Source organism: Odocoileus virginianus, chromosome 18 (assembly GCF_023699985.2).
Source record: "Odocoileus virginianus isolate 20LAN1187 ecotype Illinois chromosome 18, Ovbor_1.2, whole genome shotgun sequence".
NCBI lineage: Eukaryota > Metazoa > Chordata > Mammalia > Artiodactyla > Cervidae > Odocoileus > Odocoileus virginianus.
Window position 1 is genome coordinate 1,947,883 of NC_069691.1, and position 27,955 is coordinate 1,975,837.

The following is a 27,955-nucleotide window of genomic DNA, read 5'->3' on the forward strand; positions in this document are numbered from 1 at the left end:
CACGGCTTTTCTTCTCTTTCTCTTAATACGGTAAACTACACTGATATAATTTTCAAATATTAAACCAATCTTGTATTCTGAGATTAACTCCACTTGGTTAGGATGATTTTACTCTTTAAAATGTATTGCGGAATTCAACTTGCTATTATTTTATTAAGAATTTTTTCTGGTGTTAGTGAAGATATTGGAACAGAAGCACAGATTAGATTTCTGAAGGCCAAACTCCGTGTTATGCAGGAAGAATTGGATAATGTTGTCTGTGAATGCAATAAAAAGGAGGATGAAATTCAGGATTTAAAGTCTCAACTGAAAAATTTTGAAGAAGATTGTGTGAGATAGCAGCGGACAATTAATTTGCAACAATCGCAAACAGAAAAGTTTAAAACTCTTTTTGAAGAAGCAAACAAAAAATGTGATGGATTACAGCAACAGTTGTCCCCCCCCAAAAAAAAAAAGAATTTTTACATCTGTGTTTGTGAAGGATATTGATTTATATTTTTCTTAAAATGTCTGGTTTTGACATTGGTATAAAACTAGCCTCACAAGAGTTCAGAAGTGTTGGGAAGAGTTGGTATTATTTTTTCCTTAAATATCTGACAGAATTCACCACTGAAGTCATCTAGGTTGGAGTTTTCCTTGTTTGTGAGTCAAGAATTTTACTTGTAGGTTTTAAAAGAGTAATTCTACTTTTTTTTTTTTTTTTTTTTAGTAGATATGGAGCCATTTTCAGTTTATTCTTGGGCCAGTTTTGATAATTTGTGACTTTTGAAAAATTTATCAATTACTTCTAAATTGCTGAAATTATTGGCTTTTAAGTTGTCCATAATAGTCTCTTGCTCTTTTCCTTTGAATAATCTAATTTGTACTTATGCCCATCCAGTAAATTTTTAATCTCAAATATATATTTCAGTTCCAGAAGTTCCATTTCTTTTCTTTTATACCTTTCATTTCTCTTATTACATTTCTCTCTTCCTTTAAATTTCAGAGTACACTTTTAACAGCTGTTTTAAAGTCCCTGCTGCTAATTTCATATTCTCTGTCACTTCTAGGTTTGTATCACTTGACTGATTTTTCTCCTGGTTATGAGTGACATTTTCCTGCTTTCTTAATGCCTGGTAAACACCCCCCACCCCCGAAATGGGTGCTAGTAAGGTACACTGTTGAGTGTCTTGACTTTGTTTTCTTACTTTAAAGCGTGAGACTCTGTTCTGACAAGCAGTTAAGCGACCAGATCAGGTGGTCCTTTTGAGACTTTTGAAGCTTTGCTAGGGTGGTCCAGAGTAGCCCTGACTTAGGGTTAGAGTTTGAGTAAGCTCTGGGAGCTAGTGATGGACATGGAAGCCTGGCATGCTGAAGTCCATGGAGTCGCAGAGTCAGACACGACTGAGCGACTGAACGGAACTGAACTGAAGCCCGACTACTAAGATATATCTTCTGGGGTCTCTATTGAATGTCTTGGGTGTTCAATACTGTCCAATCTGGCAAGTAAGAACTCAGGTAAGCTCTGGGAATTGTTTGGTAAGTTCCAGGAATTCCAGTCTCCAGTCCTCTGCTCCACAAATTCCAGCTTCTTTAGTCTCTCTGAACTCTGATTTCTGTCTTCTCCTCTTAAGGAGATGGCCACTATGCCTGGGTTCCCTTTCTTAGTATCACAATGCAGGTTGATTGTAAGGTGTATATCTCACTCATTTCCACATTCTTAAGAATCATGGTCCTGTACTGCCTGTTGTTCAATGTCTGAAAATGTGTTAATTAAGAAGGCAATGGCACCCCTCTCCAGTACTCTTGCCTGGAAAATCCCATGGGCAGAGGAGCCTGGTGGGCTGCAGTCCATGGGGTCACAAAGAGTCGGACACGACTGAGCGACTTCACTTTCACTTTTCACTTTCATGCATTGGAGAAGGAAATGGCAGCCCACTCCAGTGTTCTTGCCTGGAGAATCCCAGGGACGGCGGAGCCTGGTGGGCTGCCGTCTATGGGGTCACACAGAGTCGGACACGACTGAAGTGACTTAGCAGGAGCAGTTAAGTCAAACCACTAAAATTTTTCATTTTTTTGTTTCAAACTATTATACATTTCAGCTCTGTAATCTTCCTTTGCTTCATTTTTATATCTTCCATTTCTCTTATATGCCTCTTTCCCTTTAAACTTCTGCATATTTATAATGTCTGTTTTAAAGTCCTTGTCTGCTAATTTCATCATCTCTTGTCAGGAGGGCAAGTCTGGTGTAAGTTAACAAAATATGGCTGGAAGCAAACATCTCAAGTAGGATTTTAACAGGTGATGAAGGACACGAGTAAAAAGGAAAGGCACAAGCAACATAATGAAAGAGGTAAAAGGATACAGCAAACAATACAGTGTGACGGAGCAAAGGGCAGTGAAGTCGCTCAGTCGTGTCCAACTCTGCGACCCCATGGACTGTAGCCCACCAGGCTACTCAGACCTGGACTTTTCCAGGCAAGAGTACTGAAGTGGGTTGCCATTTCCTTCTCCAGGGGATCTTCTGACCCAGGGATCGAACCTGGGTCTCCCGCATTGCAGGCACACACTTTACCACTTCCCAGAGTCACCTGGGAAGCCTGGAACAAAGAGTGCAATAATTCCTTTACTAAGAATTTTCACCTTTTCATACATACAAATATTGAGCATTAAAATATTATTACTTACAGTAAGCTTTTTATTTCATTTTCACCTTTAACACATATGAGGACTTATGAATGTTAAATCTATTTTTCCAACTAAGAAATTTCCTATGTCCTTCCTTCTTTAGTTTAAAAGTCTTGACTTCCTACTGTGTGGAGTGCTCCAAGAAACAGTACAACAGGTCTCTTTCTGCCAAAGTGGTACTCTTGAAAGCAGAAAGAGTCCAACAGCATTTCAGGGTGCCTTTGTATTTCCTGTCTTCTGAAATAACCTTCAAAACAAAAAGGCAAACCCCAAAGAAAAGTAAACCCATAACCTCACACATTTTACACACTTTCTATTTCTGGAACTATTCTGCTATCTTTATTCTTCCCTCCCTCCTTTCTCTCCTTCCTTCTCTCTTTTTCTCTCATGCATAAAGATAAACATCTTTCCTATTTATATTGGGATGGTGACTCACTGTCTGTAAATTGTTTTAAATATATATTATACCTTCAGAACAATCCTGTAAGTATGGTCACATAAATATTCACTTTTTAAATGTGTGCTTGCTACAAAAAACAGCAATCGCTGGTTTTGTGATAAGTAGTGCTAATGCAGCTATTTTTACCCATAAGACTATCCTCAAGTTTTCAAAGGATCTAAGGAAGAGTTTGAGCTAAATTTCTGAGGAGTAAAGCCAATTCATGCTTTACTTCAACTATACCTAGCCTGCCTAAATTCTGATGGGCAGGAATAGGTGAAGATCATTTCTGTGCTGAGGAAGCAGCCACAATTATAGAGCTGGTTCTTTTTTTTTTTTTTTTTTTTTTACAAAAGTTAAGATTTGTTAAAGTAGGAGTTAGTAAAACGGTTTTCCAAAGATCACTAAAGATTACTAAAGATTTCAGTTCAGCATACCCAGTTGGTTATTTTAGTGCAGGAGCCAGGCACTAAGAAAAATCTCTCCTTGAGTCTAATACCCTATAGTCCCTTCTTATATGGAAGCCCAAGGTGCCTTACATAAAAAATTCTAGAAATCCTAATTTCTAACATCTAAAATTTTAAGTCTCATTACATTTCAGTGAAAAGGTATATGCTTATGATTTTCTCTGCAAACAGTGGACCTGAATTTAATATTCAGCAAAGAAGATATAAAAACTGACTCTGCCAGTACTAATTATTTAAGAATGTAAAATGCAACTTTCCTCAAACTATAAAATGTTTTCATTTAATGTAGTGTCAAATTAATTCTGAATGAATATTCACTGAAAATTCCTCATGTGAAAGACAATGTAGGAGACAGAAGATGACTAACACATGGTGCTTGCCTTCAAGGAACGTATCATGTATCTCTGGGCTAAAGAATCCAAAAAGCATTACTGTGTTCAGTAAATAACCACAATCATCTCATTTTTAAAAATACAGGATGATTTAATTAACATCAAGTCTTTAAAAAGACTGACATGGAAATCACTCAGTTGTGTCAGACTCTTTGTCGACCCCAAGAACTGTAGCCCTCCAGGTTCCCCGGTCCATGGAATTCTTCAGGCTGGAGTGGGTTGCCATCCCCTTCTCTGGGGGATTTTTCTGACCCAGGGATTGAACCTGAGGCTCCTGCATTGGCAGGCAGATTCTTTACCATCTGAAACCACCAGGGAAGCCCCCAAATAGACTGAAAGTCCTCTATATTTGGGATATATGTTATTTAACAAGAAATACTCAATTCCACCAATTATCAATTAATTACCTTATGATGACTGCATCATCAAAATAGTCTTCCTACAATACTAAGTATTTAAAGTCTCTAGCAGCTGTTTTTTCTCCAAATATCTGTGAGTCTACAGACAGGCTCACAGATGGGGGCTGGGAAAAAAGAAACAATGGTTGCGCTGTATCTGCAAGCCCTAAGGAACTAAGATTTGGGGCCTTCTCAAAGCTTTTCCTCCCTTGAAATACACAGCCCAGACTATGACTCATATGGCATGGCATTGTTCAACTGGTTACGCTGAGCTGAAATCTTCTATAATATTTGGTGATCTCTGGAAAAGCATTTTATTAACTCCTACTTTAACAAATCTTACACACTGAAGTGTTTAAAACAAACAAATAAACCACAAAACATAAAGAAGCTAAAACTGAGGTTAAGTAATTTGGTAGTTCTAGCACAAAAGACAAATCAACATTACATTTCTACTGTATTGCCCACACTCCCTTTTTACATACCTAATATTTTAAACTAAAAGGTCTTACTTTTTGTAATTTAACACTCCCAGTGCTTTCCCTTCTCTGTACTTTTGGTCATTTTATTCCCTTGATCTTCAGCACCATCTTGCTCTTGGCCCAGTTTTCTACCTAACACAGCCCAATTTCCATGACTATTAATTCTTTTTTCCTGCAGGGCTTTCCTTCCAGAGGCTGGGGAAAATGCATTTCCTGGCCTTCACCAGCTTCTGCGGGCTGCCTGCAACTTCAAAGCCAGCACAATCTCTCTCTCTCTCTCTCTTCCTTTCTTACCTTCTTGTGCGATCTAATTTCCCCAACCAAGGGTCGAACTTGGGCCCTTGGCAGTAAGAGCTGAGTCCTGACCACTTGATTGCAAGGGAACTCCTGTGATTGTAACCTCTGAATATGACAGCTCAGTTCTTTATTCAGTACTTTTCTCATTTGACCTCCATGAGCAGTTAACAATTTTTTGGCTTACAGCACAACCTACTTTCCTAGTTCTTCTTTCCCTTGACAGCTTCTTCTTCCTTCACTGGCCACTTAGTATATTACATTCTTTGTCCCAGGTTATGTCACACATGCCCACTGAGAGAACCACCAAATTTGTATTTCTAGACCGAATCTTTTCTTGAGCTCCTGACCTATGGGATATTTGGATTGGAGCTCTTATAGGCAACTCAAAATCATAATCACTAAAAATAAATTCTCTACCTTTTCCCCATTCCTTGAGTTTCTCTGCTAAAAACAAATAACCCTACTTTTCCTCCTTGTAAGTTCTCAATAACTTATTTTCCAAATCAAAACCTCAGCTCTTCTCTCACCTTTCAAATAGTTGCTCACCAAATCTATTCATAATAACTTCAGTGCCATTAGGCTGATCCAGAGACACCTAATTTCTCACCTAGAATTTCTATCCCTAGTACCACAACCCATTCTGCCTTCCCTTCTTACCAGAAAAAAGTTTCTTTTTTTAGGGAGTCTCCCCACCCCCACCCCAGGTATAACTGAATTACATTAATTTCAGGAATACAATAATTTGCTATCTGTATATATTGTGAGTGAAATAATGTTTCTAAACCATAAATGTGAAACCTCCTGCCCGGAACGGCCCCTCAACGCCTGCAGAACCAACGTGAAGCTCCTCTGCGTGCCCCCAGTGCCCGCTAAGACCCGGTCCTCACCTGTCTCTCTGGCTTCCCCCTCCCGACTCCTGCGCCCCACCTATGCCTGCCGAGCGATTTCCCCAAAGCGCCTCCGTGTCCTCTGCAACTCTGCCTATGCATGTACTCCCGGAAACACAGGCCAACCCCAATCTCGACCACTTGAACTGGGGGACTCGGTCTTCAAGTCTCGAATCACGTGTTACCTCATCCACTGATGTTGCCCTGATAACCCCTCAAAAGCAGAAATGATGACTCTCAAATTTGTAACATCCTGGATTTAACCTTAGCATTCTACCTTTATATCTTCCACCGATCAAACCATGATTGTATATTTATCATAGGTGTTCAAGTTTACTGAATGAATTACCTAACTAATATTTCTTCTTTTGAATTCATTCTGCAGAATTATTTTCTCTCTCTCTTATAGTCTAAAGCAGGTTATTTGTATCTCTTAGGCTACTGAGAACATTTTGCATTATAAAATATTTTATTTCCCTCGCAAAGTCATAAATTGTATTTATCTATCCAGTTATCAGCACAACATCTTGCATACTTTGAATTACATTAGGAAAAAATTTAAAAGAAAAAGGAAACATTCATATGTACACTTATGTCACTAAATACTGTTCTGGAGTACATAAGCCAATAGATAATTACATAGATTCTCACTGTATACATATAAAAGCTCAATAGGATAAATTATCAATGACTAAGGGAAAAACCTGGAATTTCTGTAGCACGCAACTCTAGAAACTAAAAAAGAAATTTAAAAACTCACTGTTATCAAAATTACTTGGCAAACACAGGATCCACATGTAATATAAGATAATCAGACATTTATTGATAATCTTGCCTGTACCCAACCAGTATTCATGGATTAAAGATCACAGAGATAAAGCTGCAAGATATTTATGTTATATCCTTTCTCGAGTCTAACTCCACTATGCCAGATTTCCCCCTGGGATCTTCTCACTTTTAATAAGCAACTGAACCAGCCACAAATGAAGTTACTATTCCCAACTTCATCAGTAGCATCTGTTATTTCAACGGAAACTTTTGAAATACACACAATGCCACATGCAAATCCCCTGAGGGCTGAGCCACCTTATTCACAAGCATTCTTCTCAAACTGCTCTTTATTTCTGTCTTAGTTTTCTCTTATTTATACTTTTCCATTTAACACTGGTCACAAAACCATTTTGTCATTAAATTTTTGCATTGTATAACCGGCAATCATTTAAATAAAACACATTTTAGTAGAAGAATTTGCAAGTTAGGCATCAAATTGTTCATCTTATTTTAAATCAAATTAAATTTACCAGAAATTTTATATTTTTAAGTATGTGTCAGTGATAAATGGGGATTTAGCTTTTCTTTTTTTAGAGGTAGAGGAGGAAGAAGAAAGAGGAAATAAATACAGGTGCTTACGGGCACAGAGCTCTTGCAAAGCATATCAGTCATATAAAGTCATATAAAGGCTTTTGCGTAACCCCAAAGATACAGACAGACAGACACACACACACAGAGTTCTCTCTCACCCCCATTCTTGCTACTCCCAAGGATTTAGAAAATAAACCACCTGTTTAAGAAATATTTGTTTAGAAATAAAAGATGCCTCAAATTACACTAACAAGAACAGAAAAGGAAAAACTATCAACAGCAACAGTAAACACAGTCAGAAGTATGCAAGTTGTTCTTTTGTTCTTTTAATAGTATCTACTATGGTGCCTATTCCTAACTTTCACCCTTTTCTGTCCAAAAGGCAAAATACACAATATGGACACTTGAAACATTTATAAAATGACAAGCACACAACATTCAAATTTAATGAAGAGGCTACTTTTTAAAATATAATATAGGTTTCTAGAGAAGATTTAAAGGCTATATAAATTTGGTATCAACCTGCTGGTAAAATTTTAATACCAATCTGGAAGCTATATTCTTTCAGCCATCCTTCTATTCAACACTTCTTTGTCTACCTCCCAAATCCTTTTCCTTTACCTATCATTAACTTTGTATGTGAGCACATGTATGGTTTTCAATGTCTGATTCTCTGTTCACTTTCTCCTTGGTGAAGTAAGTCACTTCAAAACAATTCATTTTTATTATTTTGGGGGCTGTTATATTCTTCAAATCTCTCTCCAGACCTTAAGGTCAAATATGTCCAGGCTTATATTTATAATTGTTTATAGGCTATATCACATTACAGTCATTGCAAATAAAACATATCCAAAGCAAAACTCATTTTTACAACCCCACTTGAAACTGGCTCAAAATGCCTCCCTGCTGTTATTAATGACTCAAAATGTAGGTTTATTTTCATCTTAAGCCAATGTTTCATCCCATTATCCAATCAGGCCAGGTCTTAAATTCTACAGCATTATTCCTTTTCCGTGTCTTTCCAATATTCCAGTTTCCTTCCAGTTATCACCATACGTTCACTACCTCAGATCTAGGATTGTTGTACTGTCCCTGTGCCTTCCACTTCAGATGATACATACCAGCTAAGTTTTCTCTTTAAATACGTAATTTCCAATTTTGTTGCTAAGTTTTATCAAGAAATACATGCACATGGTTTTAAAAACTCCAATAATACTAAAAAAGTATAAAAGAAAAAAAGAGCAGTTCTCTCCTGTGCTGAGAGGAAAGTGTTGAGCCAATTCTTGTGCTAAGCCCACTCCTCAGAGGCAGTTTCAGTTCTATTTCTTTTGATATTTACCTGTATACTTCTAAATAATGTTCATCCTGATATTTATGGATTTATCTATTTCATGTGTTAATATCTAAATTCCTAATAAAGTAAAAGAGGACTCAGCTTTCTAATAACAATCTATCTGAATTTCTTTTTCCTCCCTCTCCCCTCTCAGGTCAATATTCAGTTTACGGCTATATAGTAGCACACTGGGCTTCCCTGGTGGCTCAGTGGTAAGGAACCCACCTGCCAGCGCAGGAAATGTGGGTTCGATCCCTGGGTCGGGAAGATCCCGTGGAGAACGAACGGCAACCCACTCCAGTATTCCTGCTTGGGAAATCCCATGGACAGAGGAGCCTGGCAGACCACAGTCCATGGGGTCAGAAAAGAGTTGGACATGGCTTAGTGACTAACCACCACCACCACCAGTGATACATTGTTTCTCCTCTTATACAATTCTTATTTAATTTTCCTGTTTAATACTAGCCTAGTTGTTTCATTTACGTAGTCTGAAAAGTCTACTTACTACCATGCCAGCCATTAGCACCTCATCTCTCTATTAGGCTAATATTTAGCTATCTTCATATCTCCAGTATTAGGGCAGTTAGTTATCTTCAGTATCTCCAGGGTTATGCTTTCCCTGGTGGCTCAGAGTGTCACTAGTGGTAAAAAAAAAAAAAAAACACCAGTCTGCTAATACAGGAGACATAAGAGACACGGGTTCGATCCCTGGGTTGGGAAGACTCCATGGAAGAGGGCATGGCAACCCACTCCAATATTCTTGCCTGGAGAATTCCATGGACAGAGGAGCCTGACAGGCTACAGCCCACAGGGTTGCAAAGAGTCAGACATGACTGAAGCAACTTAGCACGCACACACAAGAAAAACAGTCATTAACATTAATCATCTGGGTCCAACAGACCCTTTAATAACTGAAGTCACTTCACAAATAAAAAGTGATAATGAAAAACAATATGATCAGAAATCTTAGGAAGAATTTAAACATGGCAAATCCAAATTATTATTTTATATATTCCTATTTTTGAAGTTAAATGTACCTGAAATGTATAACATCCTGGAATACAACTAACTGCTAGTCAGTTGTCGTATATGAACTTGGAGCACAACCATTTTGTAAATAATTAATACAAGATTTCAAATATGTCTCTTCTTTGCTCCATAATTACAAAATATTTTTACTTTTTGATTAATTAGAATGACCAATGCAGTTAATTTTTTTCACTTCCATATTATCTATTTCCTTCCAATCATCCCTGCATACACATATGCCTTCAGCATCTGTCCATTTGAAACAAACCATATCAAGTGAATTTTGGTAGACAAGTATCATAAAATGTGAAATAATACTGCCACACATCCCCTTATCAAAGCTGGATGGTACAGATTCTTGTCATAAAATACTGTGTAGCAAAGAACTTCCTGTTGTTTGAATGACTAGATGAGAATACCCTATTTCCTTTCTGCACTTAAAAGGTCAAGTTCATCACATTATTAAGGTCCAGATACTACAACTTGTCTCTTTGTGTTCATGTTCTGATTCATCTAATAACTGTGAAATGTCTTTCTCTGTTAATTTTCTTTTATTTGCCAGTTTGGGCAGACAATGTAAAATTCTGGATTTTTAAACTTTGTTCAATGAAAGCTTTAAAAAAAAAAAAAAAGGTGACTTCAGACTTCTTTTATACAATCATGAAAGATAATGCAGTACTCTGGGCATCAAAATAAGGAAACTGAAGGATGATCAAACAGTGAAGATTTACTTCACTATTACATAATCATTCTAGGCAATTCCCTCATTCTGTTTTTAATTAGTTTAACTTTTTTCCTTAAATGCATAGTTGGCATAATTGATGAGTATGATAAAATCACTCTTAGAATGATGAAATAGTAAAATGCTTTAAGATATGGCAAAAATAAGATCACTAGGAGTCTATGATGTATCTTAGATTTACAAAAAGAACCAATGGACCCATTTAGTAATTCTGAGATAGAATGAGTTTTAGTCTATTAAGAAAAGTAAATTTTTTCTCTGTTCTCTGGAAGGTCTCTAAGAAAGAATAAAAGTCATGAAATATACATTCTTAGAAATAGTTAAAAATGCTCACAAAAGAAACAAACTAAAACCAGGTCTAATGAACCTGATGGTATACTGAGGGTTAAACTAAACATTATTCTCAACTCTTACAATAATAAACATTATTCATTCAATAAATACTGAATTACTGCTATTACTAATTACTAATATTGAGGTCCTTGAGCTATTACTAATATTCTAATATTCTAATATTACTAATATTCTGGTCCTTGAGCTAAATAAACAAAATAGAGATTGCTGCCTCCATAAAATGTAAATTCTAGTGTCTCTCTAGGATAAAGAGACAATAAACAACAAACATAACAAATAAGTAAATGATGTATGTTAGTAATAAATACTTTTGAAAAAAGAAAGAGTAGAGCATGGTAATGGGAATTGGTAGTATTGGATATAAATTATAATTTTACATAAGGTGGACAGAATAGACCTCATTGATATTTAAGCAAAAACTTAAAGGAGACCAGGGAATTAGCCATGCAATTCTGGGATATCCCAGGCAGTAGGAACAGACAAAGAAGTCCTTAAAGCAAGTATATTCTTGGTTGTGGTTGATGAACAGCAGGGGGCCAGTGTGGTTAGACCAGGAAAGGAGGGGGAGGTGAGGTCAAAGAAGTACAGGGTTGCCAGTTTATGAAGGGCCTTGCAGGCTTTATAAAGATACTTGCTTTTATTCTAAGTGACATGGGAAGTCAATGGAGGATTTTGAGCAGAGGAATGATATGATTCGACTGACAATTTAAAGAATCATTCTGTTAAGATTAAAAAATGAAGGCAAGTAAAGAAGTAGGGAGACCAATTACCTGGCGACTACAATAATTCAGTCAAGTAATGATGATACCTGTGACCAGGATGGCAGCATAAGATGTGCTGAGAAGTGAAGGAATTCTGAATATATTCTGAAGGTAGAGTCAATGAGATTTCCTAGTGAACTGTATGCCAATGTAAGAAAAGACCAGAGTCAAGGAGAACTCCTACTCCAAGCAACTAAAAAGGGTACAGTTGATGCAACTAAAACCTGTAGATGAAGATGCTTAGGGGGAAAGATGAATTTCATTTTGAATTGATTGGATTTGTGATACTGATCAAACATCCAAATTAAAATATTGAATAGGCTACTGGATATACCAGTCTTAAGTTTAAGAGATAGACCTGAACTGGAAATATAAACTTGTTGATTGTGGAATGAAGACAGGACTGGGTGACTGCACCAAGGGAATGAGTATAGGAAAAGAAGAAAAAAAGGAGGAAGGATTCAGAAACAGTAATCAGTGAGGTGGGAGGAAACCTGTTGGGAGGAAGGGTAAATGCCCTGTAAGCCAGCTAAAGAAAATTATCCGAGAAGAGGTGCTGTCAATTATGGGGAATGCCATGATAGAACAGGGTAAGATAGGTTGAGAGCTGATTCTTGTAATTATTAGCAAATTACTGTTCATCTTGATAAGAGAAGTGTGAATGAAGTACTGTGGCAAAAACTCTACTGAACTGAAGAGAAGTGGAGGAGAGGGACTCGAGGCAGTAAATAGAAACAACTGTTTGAGCAGTCTGACTATAAAATACTCATCTAAAACATGATAACTTATTACTTTAAAACTTCTACCGTCTAATGACACCAGGTGACTCAGGATGTGGGGGAGAATCTGGATATCACATGGAAGACAAGCCCAATAAGCTACCCAAGTTTTGATTTAGCTTCAGAAAGATTACTGACAGAATTGTCTTTAAATCCAAAACACAAGTATTCACCAATGGACCTACAATAACTATTAACTCAAAGCGGAGCTGGCTGGAGAACAGGAAGAAGTTGTGGAGATATTATTATGTATATATTATTACAAAAACCTTTGAATTCAAAAGAAAACAAAATTTAAAAACCCATTTTAGTTGTTGATGCTTTTATTCCCCATTTTTTTCAGGATAGATAAAACTTAAAAACAAATGTTCATCTTGAGTTTTGAGGAAATGCTAATGTGCATTATCTCCAATAAAGAAAACACGCACAATACATAAAGAATGTTCCTTTCCAAATTCCCCCTAACAGACCCTTCCAGAGAAAGAAAATCCAGATCCTTTTAAAAAAACACAGAAAAGCTCAGTGCTCTGTGATGACCTGGAGGGGTAGAACAGTGGTGTGGGAAGGAGGCTCAAGAGGGAGAGGAATATATGTACACATATAGCTGATTCACGACACTGCATAGGAGAAACTAACACAACACTGTAAAGAAATTATATCCCAATGAAAATATAGAACATAAGAACAGCTAATATATAAAGAGCTTATTGTATGCTAGGCACTGTATTAAGCATTTTTACACATTTTTTTTCTAATTTAAACCTCACAACAATCTTATAGAAGCAGCTATTATTATTTTCACTATACAGATGAAAAAAGGTGAGGTTTATGTGAGTTTTTAAATAAGCTGTCTAGTGCCACAAAACTTGTAAGTGGCAGACCAGAGGCTCACTTCTAAACCATACTTTTAACCAACATGCTCTTATCATCCCCTAAATTATTTTTATGATGAGTATCTGGTTTATTTAGTAATAAAATTGTTACCAAAATTCCCACAGTATTATCATTTTATCATGTAGCACATAGCAGTCAATGTGAAAACAACTTGCACTCTTCCACTTTTTAATATAGGACTGTATCCTGAGAGGAATAATGGTATTATCTGAAGAACAATGCTGGTTCTTCATGAAATTTGATAAAAATAATGTCCCAACTTTCCAGTTGTGGTCTACTATGGGGCAGGAACCATTCTCTAATCACAGTACCACTTGTGCCTCTATAGCCCTAACGGTGTCTGGCACATAGTAGAAAGTCAATAAATATTTTTTAATGAATAAAATTGGAAAGACCAAGTGATCCCTAAAAAAAGATGTCAACTGTTTTATTGATCTTTAAAAATTAACTGAGATCTATCCATGGCATTGGTTAGCTCTTCTACTTACATGTAAGCATCAACTAATGAGCATCTGATTGATTCACAGATTGCTCAACTAGCTATGAATCATTTTGATTTTTAAAAAAATTACAGCCAAAAAGAACAATGTTGCCTTTTATAGGCCAAATGGAATATCTGAACAGATCCTCCCCCAGAATCTGCTCTAAACTTATGCCACAATCTACTTGCAGTAGGATCATTACTGAAAAATAAAGAGAGGAAGAAGAAAAGACAAGGAATAGGAAACAGTGAGAGAAGAAAAAGTTATAAAATAAAAGAAAAAGGGAAAGAAAGAAATCATTCTTTCCCCAGACTTACTGAGGTATAATTGACAAGAAAAAAATGATCTTTTAAAAATACCCATCTTAGAATAAAAGAGAAGCAGTTTATTGTGCATGTAAACATCAGATATGAATTGAAATCTAGGTTCTTCCAAAACATGCTGAATAATTTTGTATTAATCATTTTAATTCTCAACCTCCTTTTCTCATCTGTGGGCGTGAGCCTAGCCCCCGAATGACTTTTAAAATGAATTCTTACTTTCTTCTCTCAGGAACCAACTCAAATGGTACCTGCTTGTTCAAAGTCCTTGTCAGAAACCAATCCCTCTGGATTATTTTCTCTATGAATTCTAGTGTTTTACAAAATCTCCATAAATTCCCATCCACACTAGACAGATGGATATACTTAAGAGAGTTTTGATAATAAAATCTTCTTTAAAACTAAACCCTAAACTTGTAAACAGAAATACGAATTAGCAACATATATGAAATATTTGTTAGAAACGTACACAGTTCATGCCCCCTGGGAATACACACTACTCTCCACCTCAGAAAGACCATGACTATTTACATATAATCTCTATGCAGTATGCACTGTTGAGGCCTACTAGGCAGGGTTAAAGTGGGATTTTCAACAAGGCTCACAAGTCCTGAGGTTACATACACATGAATTAAGGATGTTTAATCCAACTAAAGATACCATCTTTTCATATTTAAAGCAGCTTCCCTTAAACAGGAAAAATACAAAACACATGAGCTGGCTGGGACAGCAAAGCTCCTGCAGAGGTGATGTGAAGGTCCAGTGTTTTAAACCATTTGAACATGTACTATGTTTACTTTCATTTCCAAAGCATATATGTCCTGTTAAAACCAAAATACTTTAAGTAAAAAAGCTATATATATATATATATATATATATATATATATAAAAAGAAACTTAGCAGATTTCAAAACTTAACAAACATCATTGCTTAAATATAATTAGGACTGTCAACATAAAATGAGAAGAAGGTATAGATTTTTTGGAGTGTGTGGATAAACACACATAAATCCGTAAACACGCAGAGAAAACAGTTAAACAGTTTCTACCTGTTTTTGTGTACTCCCTTTCAGATATTGTTCCCCTAGAGTCTTGGCCTCTGTTGCTTTCTAACTTGAATTCACAAAACTCAATGGCTCGTGGTTTTCAAAGCTTAGGGCTACGTTTGCAGAACAAAGTCGCTTTCTCTCTCTCTCTTTTTTTTGGTGGGTAGAAGTATGGGGACCACAGGAACAGTTAAATTCATGGCATGGCTGGTCTACCACACAGTCGGGGGAATTTTTTAAATAGAGCCTGTCACTCTCTTGGCCCATCAATGGGATTTCCTTCTCAAACTGCTGATTCGTTCAGGTACACAACAGAGGAAATTTCAGTTAACCTTTGTTTCACCCCAGGGAAAAATCTGTCTGAAAGTATAAAATGAATAGATTAAAAAAAAAAAAAATAAGCAGCTCAGCCACAGGGCCATTCTCCTAGTGTTCACTGCAGCTTAAGTTAAACAGTAAAAAGGGACAGCGGAATGCTTCATTCCCAATGGAAAATCTGAGCACAATATAGGACTTGGAGATCAGTAGGTCACAATTTATTTTGATGACTAAACCAAACCAACTGTCCTTTTTCTGTTTAATAAAGCTGAAAAATTCCCCTTCTGATAATTTTATGAATCAGTTATGATAATTTTTTCATATCACCATTACCCTACAATTTGACTGAGGTGCCTATAACAAAGTCTGCATCTTCAATTTTCTTAAAACAACAAAAAGTAACTCAAGAATAAAGTAGTATAATGGGGAGAAGGGGAAAGTAAGGATAGAATAAATCAGCTTCTTATTAAATTCTGTTATTTGTTTTAAAATAAAAATTAAAGTGGGTAAGGGCAAAAAAAGGAGACCATTTTTCCATTATAAAGTTCTCTGCTTTTAAATGGGAGTTTTTGGAAAAGCTACAGTAAGATTTAGATGTGAAATCTTGTGGTGAGGAATAAAAGCAAAGAAAACAACATAAAATTTGTTTCCCTGAAATTAAGATAATAAGATATATAGAGAATTATAAAAATACTTTTTAAAAATATAAATTTTAGGATAGGGAGGATATACACTGGCTACCTAGGTTTTATTTCTTGCAAATGATTTCTGAACCTCACGGAACAGAAAATGCATTGTTCTATCAATACTTTTTATACATATTATCATGCATAACTCCTATACATTAACTATAAACAGACAGCACAGCTCTTAAGAACAATAGCAGGATACATTTTGCCTCTGGACTAACGTCATGACTCAAGGCGTTCTTGCTTAAATTTTCTTACCATCTTTTTATGAAAACATTTTGGGGGTGATAAAATACACACAATGTAATATTTACCATCTTAACCATTTCTAAGTGTACAGTAGACATTAAGTACATATTACTGTGCAACCACCACCACTACCCATTTCCAGAACTTTTTTAATCTTGCAAAAGTGAAACTCTATATCCATCAAACAATATTTTACCAATATTTGATGGAGAAATTGGAAAATATGTTCTTGTTCTACTGACAAGTTCTCTGCTCCTGAAAGTGCAGCTGATGCTCATAATATCACAATTCATTCAGAAGAGACTGGAAATAAGATGGCTATCGCACATCTTGCTCAAAAGGGTTAAGATAGAAAAGACAGACTTAAAAGGTGGAAGGAAAGTGGAACCCTGTGACCTTAAGAAATACACACTGGATCAAGGACAAAGTGGACATCTTTATTACAAAGCAAGACTTTAAATACAGAATATTAAAGAACATTTCCTTATATTTGCACATTTTAATAATCAAAAGAAGTCAGAATTCATCTCTCTTGTCAAAAAGTTCTCTCAGCATTCGTAGCCTAGGAAACAGAACCAGCTAGATAAGTAGACTGGCTACTGGGAACTGAGGGGAAATCATTACTAAATGTCTACGTGAGATCAAGTACAATCACGCGTGGTAAGAGAGATTTAAAGGCCTAGAGGAGGGCTTCTCTGGTGGTCCAGAGGTTAAGAATCTGCCCTCCAACGCAGGGGACACAGGTTCAATCTCTGGTTGGGCAACCACGAAGTCACATGCTGTGGGGCAACTAGAGAAGGCCACGTGCTGCAGCAAAGACCCAGCCCAGCACGACTGAATCAATGAATAAATAAGTCAGTAAACACCGAGGGCATATTTTACCAGGTTTTTCTGAAAATCTGTTCTCTGTACCAGAAAACGTGAAAGTGAAAGTCGCTCAGTCGTGTCCAACTCTTTGTGACCCCATGGACTATACAGTCCATGGAATTCTCCGTGTCAGAATACTGGAGTTGGTAGCCTTTCCCTTCTCCAGGAGATCTTCCCAACCCAGGGACTGAACCCAGGTCTCCAGTACTGCAGGCAGACTCTTTACCTACCTGCTTGACATCATATATAAATAAATTCCTCTGTACTCTGTAGTTACTATTCTCTACAGAAACAGAAATACAAGTCTGCTCTGTTCTTTGTGTTCACAACAGCATTTCTAAAGGTCAGTGCTCTGAAATGAACCCTGGTGGCTCAGTGGTAAAGAATCTGCCTGCAATGCAGGACACCAGATTTGATCCCTGCATCAGGACCCCTGGAGAAGGAAATGGCAACCCACTCCAGTATTCTTGCCTGGAGAATCCCCACGGACACAGGAGCCTCGCGGGCTACAGTCCATGGGGTCATAAAGAGTCGGACATGACTGAGCATACACATTCTCTTACATAACTGTAATACAAATATAAAAAATCAGGAGAAAAACAGTTACACAGCAGTGTCATCAAATCTAGATTTATTTGGACTTTGCCAATCGGGGTCACAAAGAGTCAGACATGACTGAGCAACTAACACACAGAAAAACAACAATATAAGTCTGCCCTGTTCTTTGGTTTCACGACAGCATTCTAACGGTAAATGCTCCAAAATGAACCCATCAGAAACACTAAGAACAAAGATAAAATAATATAAAAGTTATTTTAAGAAACACCAAGGTTAAAACGTTTGTTAAAGTGGCAGGAATCCATGGGAGATAACTTTGCATGGAAAAGAAGATTCCAAAATTCCAAAGATTCCATATATTAGACTGAATGAATAACAGACTGATATAAAAGTAACAACACTTCGGCAGGCTGGGTCATAAAGTCCAAACAAACAGGTGATAAAAATTCAAGAGACTCAAGTAAGATTTCTGAGCCAGGGGTGGGATGGGATTAAAGGTGGATGAGATGGAAGCAGCTTGTGGCAGTGGTGGCATAGAGAAATAACAGCAGCAAAAGCAAACACTTAAAGAACTACTTAGAATATTCTATCAACTCTGGAAAAGAATGCATATTCTGCTACTGGGTTTGGGGGTCGATATATGTCCATTAGATCAAGGTGGGTGACAGTATCATTCTGAAATATGTCCTTATGCTTTTTTGTTGGAGTACAGTTGATTTACAATGTTGCGTTATACCCTTAATCTAGCATTGTGATCGATTACTGAGAAATGGGATATGTATTGATATATCTGATTATGATGGTGGACTTCTCTTACTCCCTTTAATCCTGTCAAATTTTGCTTTATCTATTTTGAAGATTTGTTTTTGTGCCTTTCCTGATGACTTGATCCTTTAATTTTCCTGAAATGTCTTTGTTTTTCTCTACTACTACTCTCTGTTTCAGAAGTCTACTTTTCTGATAATATAACCACTACAGTTTTCATGTGCTTACTTTAAAAGCATGTTGCATCTATTGTCCCTATATTTATAAAAATTTCTCGTTTGGTTTTTAACAATTTGACTGAGTCTCTTGAACATATTCAATTTTATTTTTCACCAATTTAGGGCGTTCTTTCCTATTATATACGTTTTCTGCCCATTTTCATTCTTCTTTCCTTCTGAGACAGCAATGACACCTTTTATATTGTTTTTTAATCTTTTATTGTTTCATAGTTCCCTCAGGTGCTGCTTTTTAAAATTTATTTTCATAATATTTTTTCTCTCTGTTTTACAGACTGGATAATTTTGGTCTTCAAGTTCACTGACATTCTCAATCTGTTATTAAGCTCATCCGGTTGACTTTTGTATGCCAGATAATGTATCCTACATCCTTGAACACAGTCAATATGACTTCTTTAAAATCCCTGTCTGCTAATTTCAACACCTGGGTCATCCCAGAGTCAGTGTTCATTAATTGCCTTTACTTAAGTATGCATGGAACAACAGACTGGTTCCAAATAGGAAAAGGAGTTATGTCAAGGCTGGATACTGTCACCCTGCTTATTTAAATTATATGCAGAGGACATCATGAGAAACGCTGGGCTGGATGAAGCACAAACTGGAATCAAGATGGCTGGGAGAAATATCAATAACCTCAGATATGCAGATGACACCACCCTTATGGCAGAAAGTGAAGAAGAACTAAAGGGCCTCTTGATGAAACTGAAAGAGGAGAGTGAAAAAGTTGGCTTAAAGCTCAACATTCAGAAAACTAAGATCATGGCATCCAGTCCCATCACTTCATGGCAAATAGATGGGGAAACAGTGGCTGACTATATTTTTATGGGCTCACTGCAGATGGTGACTGCAGCCATGAAATTAAAAGACTAGCTTACTCCTTGGAAGGAAAGTTATGACCAACCTAGACAGCATATTAAAAAGCAGAGCCATTACTTTGCCAACAAAGGTCTGTCTAATCAAGGCTATGGTTTTTCCAGTGGTTATATATGGATGTGAGAGTTGGACTATAAAGAAAGCTGAGCACCAAAGAACTGATGCTTTTGAATTGTGGTGTTGGAGAAGACTCTTGAGAGTCCCTTGGACTGGAAGGTGATCCAAGCAGTTCATCCTAAAGGAGATCAGTCCTGGGTGTTCACTGGAAGGACTGATGTTGAAGCTGAAACTCCAATACTTCGGCCACCTGATGCGGAGAGCTGACTCATTTGAAAAGACCCTGATGCTGGGAAAGATTGAGGGCAGGAGGAGAAGGGGACGACAGAAGATGAGATGGTTGGATGGCATTCACCAACTCAATGGACATGGGTTTGGGTGGACTCCAGGAGTTGGTGATGGACAGGGAGGCCTGGCGTGCTATGGTCCATGGGGTCGCAAAGAGTCGGACACAACTGAGTAACTGAACTGAACTGAACTGAAGTATGCATGAAATTTTTCAGTTTCTCCATTTGTCTGCTAATTTTGGATGGTATCCTGAACCTTGTGAATGACACTTTGTAGACTATGGATTTTGTGAGGTTTCCTTGAAGAGAGCTGTTGTCTGTTCAAGGATCAAAAATTTGGCAAATATTTATATGCATAGTTTGGGCTTTCCCCTCTGTGAATTCCCCTTCATGGTCCAGCTGCTCTAGAAGCCTCTCTCTTCTGATTCCCAACATCAGTAAGACCGAATTTCTTTCAGAGTTCTAGCCACTCCCATACTACACCAATTAGTGACTGCCCTCAGGCAAAAATCCACAAAACCAGGAAACTCACTCAATTCTGTTACTTTACCCCAAAAGTTGACTCCCTATCATTTTCTACCTGCTTTTGGTTGGTCTCCAGTACCTTTAGATATTTTGTTTTTAAGTATTAAGGTATGCTTCAAAAGGGATGAATGTTTGTAAAGACTGTATTATATAAACATTTACATTATACTATTTTGTCCAGAGTATAATTATCCATGGGAAGGTTCACCCATCATGAACAGTTCTGCCATTACTAGAAGCAGAACTATGGGATTGCTTTTTTAGCATGGTGTTGTAATATTCTTCTTAATCTTTTTTTTCTTAGCTTTATTCAGGTAAGGATTGAGTTTATATTCTTTACTGCTCTGTCCCTTTCCCCTAGCAAAGGGCTTGTCACATAATAAGTTGTGTTCTGTAAATATTTGTTGAATGAATGGATGAGGAAATAGGTCAAAGTGAAAATTATCAATAAGCATCAGAAAATTCCGAGGAGGAGGAGGGTAGTTTCAGTTAGTGTGATTAGCAATTTCTCATCATTTAAGAGACCTGGCTTTCTTCTTAGAGGCAAAGAAATCTACCACTAGTTTCCAAATATGATGCATTATTTATAGGATTTAGATTGTTTTAAACTATAGCTTCTTGTTTTCTGGATAAGTCCAGTCACCAGTTTTATTATTCAGGGGTCCCATACTGAATATAAATCTTTTTCATCAGAGAAAATGTTACATTTTAGTTCTCTGGGCAAATTAATTATGATTTACTCTTTTAGGCCACCTTCTAAATTCCTGGGATAATTATATGAGATTCTAATTTTCAAAACATTCATTTGCAAATAGCTCATGAATACTACCCAATTTCCCAAAAGACAGTACGAAAATGAACACCCTAAATGATGGGGAAGGCAATTACCATCTATTGAGGCACTGCTAGGTGAAAAGCTCTATAATAAGTGTTTTATCTCATTTAATCTTCTCAATTACCCTATGGCATGGATATTATTACCAACTATTTACAGATATGTAAACTAAAGCTCAAAGCTGGCCAAGGTCACACAGTAGGTACGGAATAGAGCATGAATTAAAATTTGATAAGTTTTGACTATACTGAAATCAAGCACTTTTGTTCATCAAAAAAAACAAAACATTCTATTAAGAGAGTAAAAAGGCAAGCCACAGACTGGGAGGAGGTATCTAACCAACATATAAAGAATTCACATCCAGAATATATAATAAACCCCTACAAGTCTGGACAAATAAATAGGAAAACTAACAAAAGACTTGATGAAAGTGAAAGAGGAGAGTAAAAAAGTTGGCTTTTTAAGCTCAACATTCAGAAAACTAAGATCATGGCATCTGGTCCCATCACTTCATGGCAGATAAATAGGGAAATAGTGGAAATAGTGGCAGACTTTACTTTTCTGGGCTCCAAAATCACTGCAAATGGTGACTGCAGTCAAAAAATTAAAAGACGCTTACTCCTTGGAAGAAAAGCTATGACCAACCTAGACAGCATATTAAAAAGCAGAGACATTACTTTGTCAACAAAGGTCCATCTAGTCAAGGCTATGGTTTTTCCAGTAGTCATGTATGGATGTGAGAGTTGGACTGTGAAGAAAGCTGAGCGCCGAAGAATTGATGCCTTTGAACTGTGGTGTTGGAGAAAACTCTTGAGAGTCCCTTGGACTGCAAGGAGATCCAACCAGTCCATCCTAAAGGTAATCAGTCCTGAGTGTTCATTGGAAGGACTGATGCTGAAGCTGAAACTCCAATCCTTTGGCCACCTCATGCGGAGAACTGACTCATTTGAAAAGACCCTGATGCTGGGAAAGATTGAAGGCGGCAGAAGGGGACGACAGACGATGAGATGGCTGGATGGCATCATCAACTCAATGGACATGAGTTTGAGTAAACTCTGGGAGTTGGTAATGGATAGGGAGGTCTGGCGTGCTTCAGTCCATGGGGTTGCAAAGAGTTGGACACGACTGAGCAACTGAACTGAACTGAACTGAGCAAGACTTAAAAAAAAAAAAAAAAAGCCCTTCCACAAACGAGGGTATCTAAATACCAACAAACATGAAGGTTACTTGACTTCTTTCTGATGTTAGGTAAATACATATTAAAGCCACAATAAAATACTTTTCACCTACAAAAACAGAATTAAGAACACTAACAATCTTTAGTGTTGGCAAGGATACAGACTATGGGAACTCTCATAATCTCTTGGTTAGAATGTAAACAGGTACAACCACTTTGGAAAAAATGTCTGTCATTATCTATTCAAGTGGAGGGTATGCATACCACAGAATGAAACAATTCTAGTCCTAGGTATATTCCTGAAAGAAACTCAAGACATGTACATTAGGGGCAGAACTGTTAGCAGCAGTAAAACGCCCATTTACGGCAGGCCGTAAAGCCCTGGTGCGGTCATAAAATGACGCATGTTGCATTGACTGACAGCCGGCACAGTGAGCCACAGCCACATGATGTATGAAGGAAGGCGGATACGTACAAAATACACATCCTCCAAGTCCTTGACACAAACCTCCAAAACAGGCAAATCCAGATAATAGTTTAGGGACTACAGCAGTGATAAAACTGTAAAGAAAATCAAGGAAAATATTACCTCTAAAGTCAGGCAATCTTTTGGAAGAAAGCAAAGTTTATGATCAGGGAGGGGGATACTAAGGGCTTCACTGTTAGTAGCATCTTTATATTGTTGAAGTGATGATGACATGAGTTGTTTGTTGTATAACCATTCATCAAAGTAGATGTTAAATTTGAGAAGAACATGCTGGAGAGACCTGCTTCCCTAGTTATTATTAGTATAACGTTCTAATACTTAAGACAGTGGGTTTCAGGTACATGAATGGATAGATAGTTCACGGAAAGACTTGCATTCGTAAACTTGATATATGACACTAGTGTCACTGCACGGGGAACCAAGGTTATTCCATAAATGGTGCTGAGATAATGGGAAAAAAGAAAATTGAAATTCATCTCTCACCATATACAAAATTCATCTCTTGGCATATACAAAAAAAATTCCAAGTGGATTAAAATCCCAAATATGGAAAGCAAAATTTTTTAATTGTGTAGGAATAAAAAATATATTTTAAAGCCTCAGAAATGGGAAGGATTTTTAAAGAACAGACTATTAAGGAAAAGACAGATAAAATAACTACATTAAAATTTAAAACTTTTACATACCAAAAGACATACATCACTAACAAATGATGGATAGTTGGTAGTTTAGATAAAATTGTATCAATACAAATTTATGAAGTTGACAGTTGCACTATGGTTACATAAGAGAAGATCTCCATTCTTAGGAAATATACACTGAAGCATTCAGGGGTAAAAGAACAGACATGATGTATTTAACTTAAGAAAGGTTCAGAATATAAATATACACACAGTCAGATATATAGATACATAAACATATATACAGTGTGATTAATAAAACAGCTGGAGGAAAATATAAATAACTGAATCTGGATAATGGGTATAGAGGTATTCTTTGTATTATACTATTTTTATTTTTGCAACTTTTTATAAATTAGAAATTACTTCCAAAGAAAAAGTGATGCTTTTTTTTTTTTTAAAGACATCATTAAGAAAAATGGAAAGAAGCCATAAACCGGGAGGAAGTGTTAGTAATGCATATAGCCAACAAAGGGTTCATATCCAGAAAATATAAAAATTTCTATAAATCACTAAGGGAAAAAATAGACAACACACAGGAAAAAAGTTGGCAAAAGATAGGAACAGGCAATTAACAAAAGAAACATGGAAGAATGATGCAAGATCCAATAAACATACGAAATGATGCTCAGCCTCACTAATAATCAGAGAATCAGCAATCTAAACTATGAGATACAACCGCAAAACAGAAAATTTTGACATCCCAAATATGACCAGGACAGAGGTGAAGAAGGACTCATACAATCATGCCTGTAGGGATGCTTTGCAAAATCTAGTAAAGCTGAAGACCACCCTATGACTCAGTAATTCTACTCCTAGCTACACACTTAGGAGTTCAGGGAGAAACTCTCATATATGTGTACCAAGAGATAGGTAGAAGAAAATCCATAACAGCATTATTGGTAACTGCAAAAACTTCCAACAATCTAACTGTCCATCAATAACAAAATGGATGTATTAGTGGTACACTCATATAACAGAATATTATACAGCAGTTAAAAATGAACTAGGGCCACATATATCAACATGAATGCATCTTACGATTATAATGCTGACTAAGGAGTAGTTCAGAAGTATACTTATAGGACAGTGCCAATAAGTTAGAAAACATGCAAAGTAATTACAGGTTGCCCAGATGATAAAGAATCTGCCTGCAATGCAGGAGACTCAGGTTCAATTCCTGGGTCAGGAAGATCCCCTGGAGAAGAAAATGGCAACCCACTCCAGTATTCTTGCTTGGAGAATCCCATGGACAGAGGAGCCTGGAAGGCTACAGTCTACGGGGTTGCAAACAGTTGGATACAACTGAGCAACTAACACACACACACACACACACACACACACACACACACACAAATATATAGTAAAAGTATGAAGAATGCAAGGAGCAAAGATAAACTCTATCATTAAAAAAGGTTTAAACAAAAAGCAAGGAAGTGATTACTAGAAAGATTAAAGAAATGAATATATGTATGGGTGAGGGAAGACATAACGGTATGATACAGAAGGGACATGCTTCAGAGGTACTGTCAAAGTCCTATTTCTTGACCTGAGTGATGGCTACATAAATGTTCACTTCATACTTTTCCTTTCATGTTTTATGTATGTACTTCATAACTTTTAGAAAGGCTTTCTTCCCCACCTCCAAACTAACAGGAATGATGAAACTGAATTCAACATAATTTGCATAGTAAGAGCAAATGATTGAGACAGGATTAAAAAGTCAACTTGTTGGCTATCTGAAAATATAAATTCTTTACTAGGTCAAATCACCAAACCTAGCAGGAACTTAAGAAAGTAAAAGGTAAATAATGGGAACAAACTTAAATTTCTGCTTCTCCCTTAGGACTTCCGACACACGAGTTACATTAAAGTCCTCATTAAAGATTTTTTTCCCCCTACTGTATTATGCTTGTATGTGCTCTTTCTTACTCATTCACTATTTTGGACATTTTCCAGCATACAAATGTTGAGAAAACAGTATAAAGAAGCTCCATGGATGCGGTTTCAATGATCTACTAAGTCATGGCCAATCTTATTTTATCTATTACCCTAACCAGTTCCCCTGCTTCCCTAATGAACTATTGTTAAGCAAATCCCAGACATATCATTTCATCTGTAAAAATTTCAGCATACTATCTCTAAAAGATAAGGTTCCTTTAAAACCTAACTGTAATACAATACCCACTTTAATTTTAATAATTCATTTAGCCTAATTATCTAAAAGATCATTTCAACATGTACTCAATATAGGAAAACTACCAATGACATACTTCACAATCTTTTCTCATGTTGTCTTTAGACTATAGCATATTTCGATTCAGAATAACCACATGTAGCTAGTGGCTACCATATTACATAACACTGCTCTATATTCTCTTTCAATAGCTAAAAGTCTAAGTGAGACTTAGCTGTGCTTATGACTCAGAGATAAACCTCTCTTCATCTGACCACTACTGTAAATCCAACTGCCTAGGTACCTCAGACTCAACAGGTTCCTAGCCAAACTCCTTCCTAAGACATTCCTTCTCAGTGTTTCTTAGTACATGGTGCGCCCATATATGCGGTGTACAAATCAGAAACCCGGTGTTGTTTTCCTTGTCTTCCTCTCCCTCAGCTTCCATACAGAATTCTTCACCAAGTTTTGATAATTTTCTTTTTTTTTTTTTTTCATTTATTTTTATTAGTTGGAGGCTAATTACTTTACAATACTGTAGTGGTTTTTGCCATACATTGACATGAATCAGCCATGGATTTACATGTGTTCCCCATCCTGATCCCCCCTCCCACCAAGTTCTGATAATTTTCATTTCTAAAACTGTATCAAATTGAATTCTTTCTCTCCAGTGCCACCTCACTAACCAAAAGTAGCAACATTTCATTCCTGGAATGCTGTAATAGCTTCTTGATTGGTCTTTCTGTATCTACTCAAGGTCTTCTGACCAAATTTCCATCCTGCAGCTTAGAGATCTTTTCAAAATGCAAATCTGATCCCGTAACCCCTGATTTACACACTTCAACAGTTCGTAACCCCTGATTTACACACTTCAACAGTTTCCAAATGCTTTAAAAATAAAGACCAAGAACCTTAACATGGCCTACAATGTCTGCAATTTCTGATCTTACTTTTCCAGTCTCATCTCACACTTTGTCCTCGAGCCACACCAGCCTTTTTTTCAGGACAGCAAACAAACCATTATTCATGAGAGGGCCTTTGCACATGTTATTTCCTTCGCTCAAAACAATTTTCGCACTATTTCAAATAACTGATTCTTACTCATCTTTTGGATTTCAACTTAAAAATCCACGTAACAGTTCCTTGGACCCCACACTTGGTTAGGATCTTCATTGCACATTCTCAGCACTGTTTTCTCTTTCTTCTAGAGCAGTTTGGCCATTTTGTATGCCCAATCTAGCACATAGTTAGTACACAACACATTTGCTTAAAAACCAAATAAATAGGGTACTGACAGTGATGCTAAAGTTGACAACTATGGAGTTTCATGAGAACAGGATTAATCCTTTGAAGGAGCAGAAATTCTGCTGATTTTCTAATGGGAGGAGGACAGGGCTCAAGAGGACATTAATGATTTTTGAAGTTTACTACTTTCTGTTTCTCTGCCAACCAAAGCATGACAGATCTGGAACCTATGTATACCTAACCTTATTGACCATGTAGAGAAATATGGTTTATCAGTAAGCTCTCATTATTTTGTAATAGTAGCCTGTTAGTTCTGAGAGCACTTTAGACATGCTAGGAGTTTTTTTTAAATATTCACAAAGAGTGTGCTGTGCTAAGCCCTGTGGGGAACAAAAAGTCTAAAACACAGTTTCTGCTCTGAGGAACTTACAATCAAGTTGGGGCACAAATAGAACACATTAAATGATAATGACAAAACCAATACATGAAGAAAACTAGATGAATGATACTACCCTACAGGAAAGGTGAACAAGGCTGAAAGAAGGAAAGACATGGGTTAATAGTGATCAGAGAGGAAATCTTCAAGAACAAAGTCAATGAAACTATTTTTAAAAATGAGATGATGTCCCTCTCCAACCAAGATCTTACCTTTTATTAATTACAAATGTTATTTTCCAATATATTCCTATCATATCTTCTGAGTAACAAATGGGAAAATTTCCACTACCTTTGTTACAGAAAACAAAATGATACATAACTCTTTCATGATCAGAAAGCAGTAAAATCAAATATACGTCCCG

General features: G+C 36.7%; 1 protein-coding gene and 1 long non-coding RNA gene across 2 annotated transcripts in view; one reads left to right on the plus strand and one right to left on the minus strand.

Moving 5' to 3' along the window:
• Positions 1-27,955, minus strand: part of ZCCHC7 (zinc finger CCHC-type containing 7) — a 237,757-nt gene that overhangs the window by 62,071 nt on the left and 147,731 nt on the right. The window lies entirely within an intron of this gene.
• Positions 1,162-20,723, plus strand: LOC139039473 (uncharacterized). The gene is made up of 2 exons (XR_011492739.1): positions 1,162-1,497; positions 19,088-20,723. It is a non-coding gene; the product is annotated as an uncharacterized lncRNA (long non-coding RNA).